This window comes from Micromesistius poutassou (genome assembly GCF_964030765.1).
Source record: "Micromesistius poutassou genome assembly, chromosome: 20".
Classification (NCBI taxonomy): Eukaryota; Metazoa; Chordata; class Actinopteri; order Gadiformes; family Gadidae; genus Micromesistius; species Micromesistius poutassou.
The window spans coordinates 10,760,430-10,775,429 of NC_140290.1; the positions used below are offsets into that span (position 1 = coordinate 10,760,430).

Below are 15,000 nucleotides of genomic sequence, written 5' to 3' on the forward strand. Positions count from 1 at the left end.
TAATGGGTGGGGCTTAGGGTGTTAAAGAGAGTGAGAGCACAATCTGTGTTTCCTTTTTCTCTCTTCATCTGTCTATCCGTCTATCCATCTATCTGTCTGTGTCTATCCGTCTATCTGTCTTTCTGTCTATCCATCTATCGGTATATCTGTCTATCCGTCTAATTCACCACTATTACCTTCACAAGCGTGCTCCGCGCCGGGATGGATGAGCCATGCTAGCCTCTTAAGTGGATGAGAGCAAGAATGCTTGGGTGCACCCAGAAGCCACCTGCTCCTTAGACATCACTTGGTTACGCTCTCACTCACTTAGTCACTCGCTGACTCACTCGTATGCTGCTCACGCACTCACTCACTCACTCACTCACTCACTCACTCACTCACTCACTCACTCACTCACTCACTCACTCACTTGCGACTTTCATGCACAAACGAGTACGCACACACACACACATGCACACACACTTTACCAAGCGGGCTCGGTTGCCCTTATGCAAACCCACTCTCACACCTGACTCATCAGCTTATCTGGTTGGTTGATGCTCTTGTTGAACTCCCAGTCAGTTCCAGTCTGCTAATGTCGTACCTTCTGTCGACTACCCACATTACCCCCTGAAGGCGTCACCTGATGGCAATCCCCCGATGGCAAGGGGTGTTTCGGTTACTTTTTGATCAGGGAGAAGGTGAGCTCGGATCTGTGCAGATCCGTGACCTCTTGCCCCTTGCGTTCTACTCTAGATGTTATGTTGAACACGACAACAGATGGCCGGTCAGAGGTCACTGTCTCGTGGAGCCGGCGTAGGTCTTTCCAGTAGTGATGATGGTTGTAAATCCCTAGAGAGATTTAAACGGCTTTCCATGTGATGCCTGGAAATCTGCTGGACACTTACTTCCTCCTCTTGGCTGTGGCCATTCCCTTGTCCACTCGTTGGAGTGGCTGTTTCATCTCGCCGTTTTAACTGCTGGTTAATCTGAACGAGATCCCGACCTTGGAAGCTCACACACACATGCACACACGCACAACATGGAGGAAAGCCTGACATAATTAAGGATTTACAAGCATGAGATTGCTTGCGGTAGCCTCAATCTGCCCTACTGTATAAAGATGCAAAATGAGATCGGTAGCTCATGCTTTTAAATGTGAACAGAGTGTACACACTGTATATCTGTAGAAATTGACTGAGGAATGAGTTATTCGATTAATCTTTAATCCTCCCCTGATCAAGGTCATTGGTGATGGACCATCACGCCAGAATGCTCTTCAAAGCTCTGCTGGGAAGACTGATCTGAATACAATCTTTCTGAAATCATTAAAACATGAGTTGATTTTTTTTCAAGGCTGCCCAGCTTTGAGAAAAAAAAGAAAAAAAAAGATGAGCCGTGGAGAATGCCAGCCTGGCATTGCGACGGCTGGAAATGATGATAATTATACGGTGGTCTGCCAGTTTGGGGATTAAGGGTACTCAGCGATGCGGGGCATGCAGTGCGTACGTGTGAGGTGGTAGGGATGGTGCGTCTTCCTGGGAGCACGAGATTGACTGTTTTTGTTTTGGGATACAACGGCCTCCCAAAGGGCAGTCCGTTGTGCGGGTGTGTGAGCGGCAGCCTTGATGATTGACGTTAGCGATCCCAGCTCGGTGAAGGGTTCTGTGCACTTCAAATGAACCTGAGGCGGTTCCCCTGGTACTCTGTCACACCTGGGAGGATGGATGGATGGATATTTCTACATTGATAGTGGGTTGATTGGGTCATTGGTCATTTGGGTGCATTGGCTGGTCAATGGCTGGGATGGAGGGATGGATGCAATGGTGGCTTTCCAACAATCTTACCGTTACCGTTCATGACTCGCTCATCCCTCGCTGGCCTCGAGTTACGTGCCCCCTACCCCCTCTCTCTCTCTCTCTCTCTCTCTCTCTCTCTCTCTCTCTCTCTGTGGCCTGCAGACCGGTGAACATCTGACCGCCAGAGAGGGCCTGGGTAGCGGGTTCAAGCGTTGCCTGGTGGGCAGTGTGTGAGAGAGAGAGAGAGAGAGAGAGAGAGAGAGAGAGAGAGAGAGAGAGAGAGAGAGAGAGAGAGAGAGAGAGAGAGAGAGAGAGAGAGAGAGAGAGAGAGAGAGAGAGAGAGAGAGAGAGAGAGAGAGAGAGAGAGAGAGAGAGAGAGAGAGAGAGAGAGAGTGCAGTGTTGCCAGGAAGGTGGTGGGGTGGGATGGGGTGGGGGGCTGAAGGTGTCGTCTGGGTCAAGAAATTGAACTGTTAGACTTGGACAGCGCAGGAACATGTGACCTCGGAAGGGACCTCATGCTGAACTCCACACACAAAACTGCCGAAAGAAGAAAAGGTGAAATGGCATAGATAGAGCTTCACTGATTTAGGGCCTTCATAATATCCAAGACGGTCATGAGGTTCCATTGTCTCATATATATACTGTATCGCTAGTCATTTGACCTTTTGAAAAGAGTAGCCCTGTATTACAGTATTGAGGTATTCCAGCTATGCATGCTGTGCCCAATGAGTCACAGCGCCCTACCAAATGCTGCACCACAAGCCAATTTGCTATCAATCATTCATCTCCCAATTATCATCCATAACCAGCTCGACCAGTTATCTTAGTGCCATCCCAAATCTTCCGCTGGCCTGCATTCTTCAGTTTTGTTTTTTTCACAGAAGGCTTCCGGACGAGGGAGATTGAGATTGACTGTCTAATTTCACAGCACAGGAGTGGTCCTGGCATGTACTCAAGGCGGATGCCTTGTGACAGATAGCCCACCATAATGAGTGAAAAAGGACCCAGAAAAATGTGCATGCAACAAAAGAGATTTGGGTACGTTTTGGAACCGTTCCAAACCACTGTCACTTAGTGCAGGAATTCACTGCCTTCCCCCCACCCACCCCCCACTGTGTGTTTTTGTATAGATATGCCTTGTATTCTGTGATTTATTTCCACCAATTATCCTCCTCTAAAAACCCTAGCCTGGCCACGCCTCCACCCCCTTCTTCTGCAGTCAGGGAGGGGCAAGGGTCAAAGGTTGCCTTTAATGCTCGCAAGCAGAGAAGTTGTGTAACATGTTAATGGGGTGTCACTGCATTTACTCGCTAATTTACTAGTTCCAAGCCCCCCCTGTCTCTCAGTGTCTCTGTGTCTCTGTCTCTCTCTGTCTCTCTCTGTATCTCTCTGTCTCTCTCTGTCTCTCTCCTCTCTATCTTCAAACTGTGTTCTTCATAATTTCCTTGACCATCCGGTCATCCAATCTCACCTCTTTCTTTTTAACCTTCTACTTTCTACCTTCTACCTTTATTTTCTAAAGGTACACTGTCAAATACATATCTAGTGGATCTCTGCCTGATGCAGCATGATATCAGGTGATATCTTCCTCTCTTTCAGAAAAGAGCAAGAGGGAGGGAGAGGGAGAACAGCACGACAACAGCTGCTTGTGACAAAGAGATAGGAGTAAAGGTCCTAGCATTGTGTGACAGGGAGATAATGTCAATTTAAGTAGGGGGACAGGGTTGTTGTGTGAGCGTGTGTGTGTGTATGTGTGTATTTGCGACATTTCAACCTGATCCGCTGATCTGCATCCTTGCTGTACCATGTCAGCAACACGCAAACTCTGATGGAGCTTTTATTACATTGGCTTTTATTCTGACCAACATCGATTGTGACAGTTTCCTGTCTCACCTCTGTTTGTCCTTCCGTCTGTCTTTTTGAACATCTTTTATCCTTTGGTCTATTTTGGTCTCGGTACATGACCATTTAGCTTTTATGGAACACCTGTGACATTGACCAAGAATTTGTCTCAGTCATGCATGTGTGTGTGTGTGTGTGTGTGTGTGTGTGTGTGTGTGAGCGTGCGTGTGCATGGGCACGCCATGTCCGAATCGTTAAACGTGGACAAGCCTGGACCAGTTTGTGTTTTATCGATGCACAGTGCGATCACGCCCGCACGTGTCAGCATGCAAGGCTGTGTTTTGGTTTTTCCGCTAACTCATTAACGGAGATCATTCACCACAAAGCACACACGTCGACTGTTTCAGAGAGAGAGAGAGAGAGAGAGAGGTGAGAGAGAGAGAGAGAGAGACCAAACGAGACACTGAATCCCTCAAATAGTTTCCCCTCGGCCTGCACCAGCAGCTGTGCCCCAGAAGAGCAACAGTTAGCATTTAGCTCCCGCGGGTGGATGCCTTGCTCACCACAGAGGCAGAGGATGGTGGAAGCAGGGTGGAGGTTGTGAGGGGGGGGGGGGGACATGTGGGAAAGGACGGGTGGTGCTGAACGGAGCGATGACACATCTGGGGATGGATGTTTGGAGGGTGGTCGATTTTTCCTGTATTTCTTTCCCTTCCTTTGCGGTTTGAACCCTTATGTGCTCTGACAGGAGTCGACGTCCACCGTGACGTGAAGGAAGGAAAACATTAAATATCCAGTAATGTGCAGGGAAAGATCAGACCCAACACATTCTATTGTATTCTCCTCGTTTCTACTCTTTATTATCATATATATAAACTCTACTCTTTGCTCTGATCTGTGCTTCTAATGTGCTGTACTCTGTAATGCTCTACTCTACTCTACTCTGCACTGCATGCTCTGCTCTCCTCCTCTACTCTTCTCTTCTCTACTGTGCTCGGCTCTGATCTACTGTACTCTACTCAACTCTACTCCTCTACTCTACTCTACGCTGCTCTTCCACTCTACTGTACCCTACTCTTCGCAACTTTATTGTGCTGTTCTCTGCTCTGCTCTGCTACTCTGCTCTCCTCTACTATATCCTACTCTCCGGTGCGCTCCTTTTCTACTCTCTCAGATCTGGTTCCTACTGTGAAATTCCATGGCGCCATGTCACCCTTCTTCTATTGGCATCGGGATAATCTTTACGCAGTGGTGCCCCCTGTGTGTGCATGTGTGTTTGTGTGTGCTTCCATGAGGACGCAGTGCAGTGTTTTGTGTGCAGTGGGCAGCCGAGAGAGAGAGAGAGAGAGAGAGAGAGAGAGAGAGAGAGAGAGAGAGAGAGAGAGAGAGAGAGAGAGAGAGAGAGAGAGAGAGAGAGAGAGAGAGAGAGAGAGAGAGAGAGAGAGAGAGAGAGAGAGAGAGAGAGAGAGAGAGAGAGAGAGAGAGAGAGAGAGAGAGAGAGAGAGAGAGAGAGAGAGAGAGAGAGAGAGACCACTCTGCTGTGACACGCTGTGTTTTGGTTTCACTTTGCCAGGCCCAGAAATATGACACCTCATTAATGTGTATGTGTGTGTGTTTCTATATCCTTCAGTATGTGTGTTGTTTGTGCCTGTGTGTGTTATTATTGTATTATTTGTTTGCATGTGTATGTTGTTGTATGTTTCATGTCGCTGTGTATATGTGTTGTGTGACTTTTGTGCGTCCCCTGGACTGGATCTGGTACAGCATTTGACTGTGGAAGACATAATGTAGTAAAAACACAACACAATTAGCAGGGAGAATCAACTGGCCCCTCAGTGTATGTATGTATGTGTGTGTGTGTGCATGCATGTGTGTGCGTTTGTTTCTCTAAGTTTGTGTGTGTGTGTGTGTGTGTGTGTGTGTGTGTGTGTGTATAAGGGGGTAGCTGAGGCATAATGACATTACAGCATGTGTGTTGAGAGAGAGAGTGAGAGAGAGAGGGAAAGAGGGACGGCGCAAAAGAGAGAGAAGGGGTAGGGGGGAAGGAAAATAAAAGAAGGGATAAGGAAGCAGGGAAGGAAAAGCTGGATGGTGAATCGCTCAGCGGAGGGGAAGTGCCGCAGGAGGGAAACAAAGATGGAGGACATGCACCTGCCAGACCAACAGGAGCGGCACTGGTCCAAGAAGCGTGGACTTCTTCCTCTGGTCCCGTCATATAGACAGGGGAGCGTGAAACCATATGTGAGGTCTCTAAACTCAACTACAGCATACGGTTGCGCTCCCAACAGGGACGGAGAAGGAAATACGACAGCGACGTGAGAGGGGTCGGGTTGAAGAATATTTACAACACACAGAACTGACCCAACAGCCTCCACAATTTGAGGGCTTAAACGCTGCATGTGACCCAGCTTTAAGACCGCTAGGGGCAAATCAAACACGCTCAGAGAACAGGGGTCAATGCAGGGGAGTGGAGAAGAAGGGAGGACGAAAGCAAAGGGATGATGATGTGGAGAGGACACACAGACGCCCACACCCACACACACACACACACACACACACACACACACACACACACACACACACACACACACACACACACACACACACACACACACACACACACACACACACACACACACACTGCAACAGGTGGAGGCAGAACTCACACCGGATACACCGCCTTCCGAAATAACAAGCCCCCAACCCCCCCCAGGCCCCCCGCCCCCCCCCCCCTCTTGCCACAGTGACCCCCTTTTAGCTCGCGCCTGTGTGTCCGGGACGCATTTAGACCCCCCCACTCCCAGGCAGACTTACAGGTTTATAAACCCATAAGCTTACAGAGGAGGTAGATGGCGAGGGGGACAACGAGAGAGAGAGCGAGAGTATATGAGAGATAAAGAGAGAGAGAGAAAATTTGCCAAACTAGTCAACATCACAAGCGGTGTACATCCAATATCGTTTCTACTCTCTCACTCCCTCTCCCATCTTCCATTTGCTCGTATTTTCAAGCCCCCAAGGTTCCTGTTTGTGATTATTTTTATGGTCCTGGCACGTGCCCAGGCAGTGACAACCACCAGTGACATCATGTCATCATGACGTCATGTCATCATGACGTCACGACACCATGACGTCATTGCACCATGACGTCACGACATCGTGGCCTCGAGCGTGACGGGGTGCAGGAGAGCGAGCGAGAGAGGATGTGAGGTTAGCTACCGACGGATGGGGGGAGGGGGGGGGAGTGGAGAGAGGGGGAGGGCGAGAGATAAGAGATCAAGGGAGAGGGGAGAGGGCACGGAACAGTGGACGCCTGTCCCTCACGTGCCGCGTTCGTACGCATGTGGTGGGAGTAATGAGGAATGGCATACGCGGCCTTCTCCCTGCGAGCGACCTTCGGATTGTGGTTTTTGCACGCGCGTGTGTGTGTGTCTGTGTGTCTGTGTGTTTGTGTGTGTGTGTGTCTGGCATGCAGCACGCAGCCGGAGGGGGGGGGGTCACACAGCGCTCAGACGGCGGGCCTTGTGCGAGGGCACACTGCAGTCTGCCTCCGCCTCCATGAGTCATTCTTCCTCCCGAGTTGAAGGTGAGCGTGCTAGCCAGTGGATGGCGTGCTGAACGCCGGAGGAGACGTCCGGGGGCCACAGGGGGGACGAGTCAAGTGTGCAACACGTCAAAGCGGAGCGGCTGACGGAGACGTTGTCCTCGCAGTGATTGGTGCACTTCACGCACATGCTCACACATGCAGACAGCGACAAACGCACACGCACAGATATGACACATCCCCCCCCCCCCCCCCCCCCCCCCCTTACAAAGACACACACGCACACACACACACACACACACACAAACGCATGTGCACACGCACGTGCACGCATGCCTGCACGCACGCACGCACACACACACACACACACACACACACACACACAGTAGCCAATTGAGAGATTACCAGATTACATCAATCATAAAGACCCAACTATCTCTGAATTAGCCTCTTTCCTCGAAGACTCGCTAGTGAGCATGATGAATGAGCCGGCGGTGAGTGTGTGTGGTGAGCAGCGGACACGGTGCAGACGCAGGGCCTGCGTCTGCAACTCACCGCTAATACTGGGGCGGAGCCAATCAGGGTTTAGGGCTGTCATCACCCCGGTAACGCGGCCTGGGAAAAAAAGGGCCCAGGGAATATCTGGCCTGCGGAACCTTGTCGCTGTGTGTCATCTCTAAGAAAAGCCAGGGCTGTTAGTGTGTGTGTGTGTGGATGTGTGTGTGTGTGTCTGTTGTGAGAGTTAAATTACTTTCTGATGCCAGGGGGAAATGAAGGGCACAGCCAGTCAGTCTGACCAGGCTGGTTTTATGTGTGCGTTTGCGTGTGTGTGTGTGTGTGTGTGTGTGTGTGTGTGTGTGTGTTTGGCAGATTGGTGGTTCTATTTGTTTATGTTTTTGTTTGAGCAAGGTTTCCTCCCTGGAGATGTGAGCGTTGCTGAGCCTCTGTCACAGCTGACAGCCTTCATTCACTCACCGCCCAGGTTGAAAAGTACCGGTCCTCAGTGTGTTTGTGTGTGTGTGTGTGTGTCTCTGACAGAGCGAGATAGAGAAATCCTTCAGGGTTTCACTCTGGGCTGACCACAAGCTCTACAAAGAAGACAGACAGACGGACAGACAGACACACACACACACACACACGCACACATGCACAAATCCATGCGTGCACACACACACACACACACACACACACACACACACACACACACACACACACACACACACACACACACACACACACACACACACACACACACACACACACACACACAGGCACAGAGGCTAAATCCAGACTTTCGACAGTCTTCCATAACACAGGACATTTCTCCGCTCCTTATCCTGCCGGCCAGGGCCAAGAGCAACACGCATAAAGTAGAGGGTTATAAAATAGCTGATCTGTCCTCTGTGCCGCGGCCCCAGACTTACTCTCCTCCATCGCTGCTCAGCTCGCCCACTATCCTCTGCCTCGCCGGGTCAGCATGAAGCCCGGTGCATGGAGACGTTGACGCATGAGCGGGGAAATACTACACTGGTCAGCTGTCCGGGCCGCTCTCAGACGGGAGGCCTGTTCACATGCAGCGTGCAGACTGTGTCTGCTTTTGCGCGAGGCTTTGTTTGTTTTTATTAGAACTCTTGACCGACGCGCATGAGTATGTACACGTGGCCATAGTACACACAGAGCTGGGGTGATATCGTCGGAATGTAATAGTGTGAGTGGATATTATTATGTGTTGCCTTGGCGACATGGGTGATAACAAAAAGAATATCCTTTTTTGATGGGGCTTTAAACTTCGATTTAAAGACCAAGTTCCATTTCGTGGACTCCAAGTCCTCACGAGGGCCTAGGACCTGATAAAGAATGAAGAAACCTGGAGAAGGAGCTCTGCAGATGCCATCTGATTTTGTTATACCTCTCCTTCTACATTTCTTTTGACCTTTACTTTGAAATTTTTGGGGGGTTTGAAGGCAATATACAAATATAGATATAGATAGATATACTGTACATACAGTTACAATTGTTGCTGCAATTTTGCCTCTCTCTGCTAGTACTCTGGCATGACTTGGACGACTCCAAGCAGAACTAGAAAACCAATATCTCCAACTCTAACTGTATGTCTGATACTTTACCCAGCTAGCCAGCTATACTGAGCACTATGCCGGTGATGATGGGGGGAGGGTGTGTGTTGGTGTATGAAGGTGTGCATGTGTGTGTGAGGGAGGTGGACCCTTACTGAAGTGAACCCAATGACAGTTTGGCCTCTTCAGACCAGGAGGGAGGCTTCATTTTTTCTGGAGGGGGGTGATTGAATCCTCCAGAGATGGGAGTCAGCAGTTTATAATAATGGCTTAAAAATACTACCCCCTCTCTCTCACCGCCACAGCGGCCCCTACCCAGACCGACCTTAGCCTCACATGACCTGACCGGCATGAGGGTTTCATGAAAGATATACTTACACTGGGAAAACTCCTGGGTCTGTCTTCATCTGTGCACTGTCGAAAACGTCTGAACAAAATCAACCTTAAGAATTGAACCTTAATCAACCAACAGTATACAGACGCGCGCACAGACACACACACTTACGCGCACACGCACACACACACACACACACACACACACACACACACACACACACACACACACACACACACACACACACACACAGAGACACACACACACACACACACACACGGAGACGGAGAGAGAGAGACCACTGTTCTTGAAGAAACAATGTCCTGGCCAATTTCCATGACTTTTGTGTCCAGGATTAGCAGTAGCAGTTTAAGCTGGTTTGTTTTGGTTCTGGTTTGCTTATGCTAACAGAGATTTTCTTCAATCGCTCTCCCACGGTTTGTGTATCTCGCACTGCAGCCGTTGCTGAAAAGATGCAAATGAGCTGAATGAGCCCCGACATACGGTATTCACCCGTATGTGTGTGTGTGTGTGTGTGTGTGTGTGTGTGTGTGTGTGTGTGAGTGTGTTGTATTTTGGGTCGAAGGATGTTGCTGTATTAGCAATGGGGTCACGGCACTAATCTTGTTAGCCATTAGGCGAGTGGCCCTTTTCCATTGGCACATTTGGCAGCGCCGAATCAAACCATGCCGCACTGATCTGCGTTTCCATTACGAGTCTAACGCGGCGAGCTGTGATGTCAGCCCTGCTCTCTGTTTGGAACGAGAAGTTGACTCTCAAATCGTAGGAATACAGACCTATAAAAATACAATAACTGTGCGTTCCTGTGTCTGAGATAGCATCGCCATGTACTCCGAGTATGGCTAGAGCTTGGCTAGAACAGCTTGATTTGTAAGTATTAGTTTGTTACTTATCATTTAGATCATTTGGATAGAAGTGCACAACTTTTAGTTTGACGATATTCGTTTGCAAAGGGACAGATTTCTTTCAGGTTCTATTCATTGCATATTTTTCCTAATATCAAGGACATTGGTGGCAGTCTAGGATATATGTGTGAAACATTGTCCCATGTGTAAACAAATCTGAAATAGATTGTCTCTCAATGATCTTTTAAGATTAGGAAGCATAAAAGGGAGAATATTACATTTCAAACTGAAATCATCGTCGAAGATGTAATAGGCCACAGTAAGTGTGTGTGTTCGGTCAACGACTTAAGCGCGCCAACAGTTAAAGACAATTCTCCAAGCGGGTAGCCCTGCTTTAATGGAGATTCATATCCCAGCCGCGCTGTGCTGCTGTGTGAGTCAAACCGCATCAAGCAAGGCTGCTATAGTCCCTGATGACAGACCCGGCCGACCCACGGCCCTGGGTAGAAGGCACCCCCTGCTGGGGTCTGACACTCTCCCAACAGGCTTCACCATCTGTCTCCGTCTGCCTCTCGTCTGACGCACGGTCTGACCCCCATCAACCCCCCGTCCTTGCCTATAAACAAACTTAATAGTAATAATCTTCCCAAGTACCATTTATTTTCTATGCTACTACCATTACCATTAACATAATTAGTTAAAGTTAGGGTAGGCTATTTATTTATAGAAGCATTTTTTGTCTTATTTGTTGAAATTCTCTTAACATCCCGACAGCAATCAATAAATCAAATGCTCTAATATTACACACGTACAATTCCACTGTCTATGGCTGTCACGGGCCTCTAATAAGCACGTCCAATAATTTCATTCGGCCCGAATGAACCGATTGGATGTTCACCTGGCTACCTGCCAGCCCGGCTACCGGCGCACACTCTGCCCATGCTCCCATTGAGCAAGACCAGAATCTTCCACCAGGCGAGGCATACCACTTCGCTAAAGCTAGCGAGATAGTCCTCTGTCTGAGGGGAGTTACTTTGGAGGGAGGCCTGAAGAGAGGGGAAGGATTTTTTTGATTGCCTGCTTTCAAAATCGATCTTACTCTGTCTGGTTTCTCCAGATTGCCAACTGTAGCTTAAACACTATGTATTTGTTTAGTATTTTGTTCATTAACATGGCTGGCTCATCTCTCTCACATTTATTTAAATCCTTTTGAAAGCTATTTCCCTCCCATGGGGAATCATATTCCACAGGGAAAATAGATCCAAATCCGGAGGGCAGATAGCTCTTACTTTTCCGCTTACAGTACGCTCAAAAAACGGACGACGCCACGGATGAAGTAGCAACGCGTGACGTGCGTAAGGTTAAGAGCGGTTAACGCATTAGAAACTATTTGTCTTTCCACGCGGCGTAAAGTGAACCAGAACCGGTCCTCTCGTGGCTCGCTGTGACTGCGGACGGTAACCGGACTCCCGCTGTCCTCCGGGTCGTCCCTCCAGATAAAGCTCTAATTATACACACGGCGCTGGCAAACACTGGGGAACTCTGGGGAATTATAGGTGTTAACTGAAAAACGCGGTCCGCCCGCATAGCGGGGGGAACGTTTGGGCTGCGTTAAAAAAGCTTTTCGGATAGCTCCAGCGCTCTTGTCCGTGTGATTTCTGCCGCATTCAGGAACGTTATCAGTAAACATAGTAAAAGGGTTAATTAAGTCTGTGCGATATATTATAGGGTTAGTTCATTTCCTTTCACCCTCTCTCTCTCTGTGATTGTGTGTTGTTTGTACACAATATACATGGCTGTATAAGTGCATGCAATTATCACTTTGTTTGACTTGTTCATCTCGAATATCTGTGTGTGTGTGTGTGTGTGTGAGTGCTTATACATGTGCGTCTGTGTGTGTGTGTGTGTGTGTGTGTGTGTGTGTGTGTGTGTGTGTGTGTGTGTGTGTGTGTGTGTGTGTGTGTGTGTGTGTGTGTGTGTGTGTGTGTGCTCTATAACTTGCAGGCATGTCAGTCAATCAGGAGTCTTCCTCTGTAAGTTTGGGTGCATTTGAGGTCATGGCACCAGGAGTGGTTTTGTTCCTCCAAAACAGAACAGTAAAAAAAAGTCTGAGCTATAAATGAACGGCTGCCTCTCCTTGACCAGACTGTGCCTCTCTGGTCTGTGAACACATGCACTTACTCATGCACATACACACACATGCACACACACACAAACACACCGCTCACGCATGCACACACACACACACACACACACACAGACACACACACAGACACACACACACACACAGACAAACCACTCAAGCACGCACAGACGCACATACACACACACACACACACACACACACACATAGGGCCCAGGCAGTCTTCCAGTGGTTCTTGCCACATTAAAACCCATAGGGCCATGGAGAAGGCGGACGGCCCTCCACCGTACACCCCTCTTGTCTATCAGCCACATACCTTTCCTGTTGTGCTGCTCGGTCCATTCTTCTTCGGACCGACCGGGTTAACGAGTTAAAGCGTTGTCTTGTTTTTCCATGCCCGTACAGAGGGGAAAAAAAATGGGCCGTTAATTAATTGTAGAATGACTGTTTTTTTCCCCTCCATGCAATTGACAGCCTCCAGCCCCTAAAGGTCAGAGTTAAGAGAGATTTGTTAGATTGATTTGATGGTTGAAGTCCTGCGGTGAGTGGCCATGCCAGGGCTGCCTCTCGGAGACAGCTGGGGCAATTTGGGGCCGAAAGGAAAACACAGGTCATTGATTATTTAAATGTTTCAAACTCTATTTGTGCTAGCGCTGAATAACATTGATGTGACTTTGCTGGTGCAGTTATATAATGCTACGACGGCATTTTTGTATGGATTTGTCAGACTGCTACGTTTTCTATTACCACTACTCACTTATTAACTATGAATTATCAATTTATGATCCGCAAACATCCATTGCTATCGATTAATTAAAACAAGTTGTCTGCCTTAAAGGTGCTGTAATTAAGATCTAAGAGCCATTATTTGAGTATCATTGTTTAGAAACAGCATAGCCTTCCGTCAGCCACGAGTGATCTTTCTTGTTGTTTAGTTTCAAAATCGTTCACACTTCTCTGTGACTTTGTTGTTGTTGTGTGTGTATGCTGTATGTACCACACAAACAACCTATCTCTCCCTTCTACATCAGTGCTCTGTCTGCCAGTTCCCTCTCTCTACGCCCCCCCACCCATCCAATTTTGTTGATTGGCATGGCATGCTATGGTTAGTCAATGTATCGATTCTGATTTCTGTGGACTACATACAATATCTACTATCGGGCCCCAACACAGCTCTGTTATGAGCTGACACTGATGCTCAACGCACGCATTAATGTACAGGTCAGTTGACAGGGAATAAACAGATGAATAACATCAGCCTCGGTCTGCCTGGCGTCTGACGACAACGCTACAAACTGTCTGTGTTGTTTTGTACTAACCAAAAGTTCAAAAGGATCTCCGTGACGATGCCAAATGCGAGCACGTTTAGCTCATCAGCCGTTTATTGAGCTCTACTTCACGGCTGTTGCGGCCGCCAGCCAAACACCTCTCGGGTTATCTGGGCTGTTGATGTGCTCTTGAGCCAAGTCAGACCAGGAAAAGCTGTTGCGTATGTTGCCAAGCAGTCACTTGCATTTCCCGGAGAAATGGATGTCCAATTTCGCAGGATTGGTTGTAGGGAAGGACACGTGTTCTTTGCTGTTTGATGTCTGCCCGAGGATTGGTGCCACACACACAACACAACACACACACACACACACACACACGCTTGACACACAAACACACATGCACTCTCGCCCTTTCCCTTTCTGTCCTTTGTCTCTCGCTCTTTTGCACTATAGCTCCCGCGCCCTCTCTCTTTCTATCTCTGTCTGCTGACTGCAGTCTGGATTTTATTTTTGTAACACGACAATGTCTGGCCTGCCCAGCGACCACTTGTTCCTCTCAGTGGACACCACTATTGATATTAAGCCGGTGTTCCCGACGGGCCGTCCGGAACACGACAGGAACTGTGGGTGATTGGATTGGACATTGATCAGGGCCCCTGGGGAAGGTGACCTATAGTGGGTGTTCATGAGGGCGAGGATGTTTCCCCCACCCCCCCTTTGGTCCACTGAAGCACTTTCACTGTCAATTCACCCTACAACTGCCATTTTGAGCGGCCCACTCTCTCCATGGGATATCTTTGAGATATTTCTGTGTGGTCATTTTTTTTATAATGTCTGACTACCCCCCACCCCCCCCCCCCCCTCTGCTGCAGTGGACCCATGTGTTCTTGGCTGTGAAAGCACAGGTTTGGGTTCTACACATCAGAAACCCCTACACGGTACCAGGCTGACTCCGGACTCATTTCACTGTACAAGGTCAAACATCTACCAGAGCAGTGCTGTAGAATCAGATGGTCGGTGCACTATACATGAAAAGTGCATCCTTTTTGCAAAAGGAGAAATCGCCTTTCTTCAGGTCTTTAGTGCTTTAGAATCAGGTGGTTGGTCTACTATGCAAGAAGAGTGGGTCATTTTTGCAAAAGGGAACTGGCC

The 15,000-nt window shown here is 48.6% G+C and overlaps 1 protein-coding gene across 1 annotated transcript in view; it reads left to right on the plus strand.

Moving 5' to 3' along the window:
• The window catches only part of fhod3a (formin homology 2 domain containing 3a), a 57,978-nt gene that overhangs the window by 11,063 nt on the left and 31,915 nt on the right, over window positions 1-15,000 (plus strand).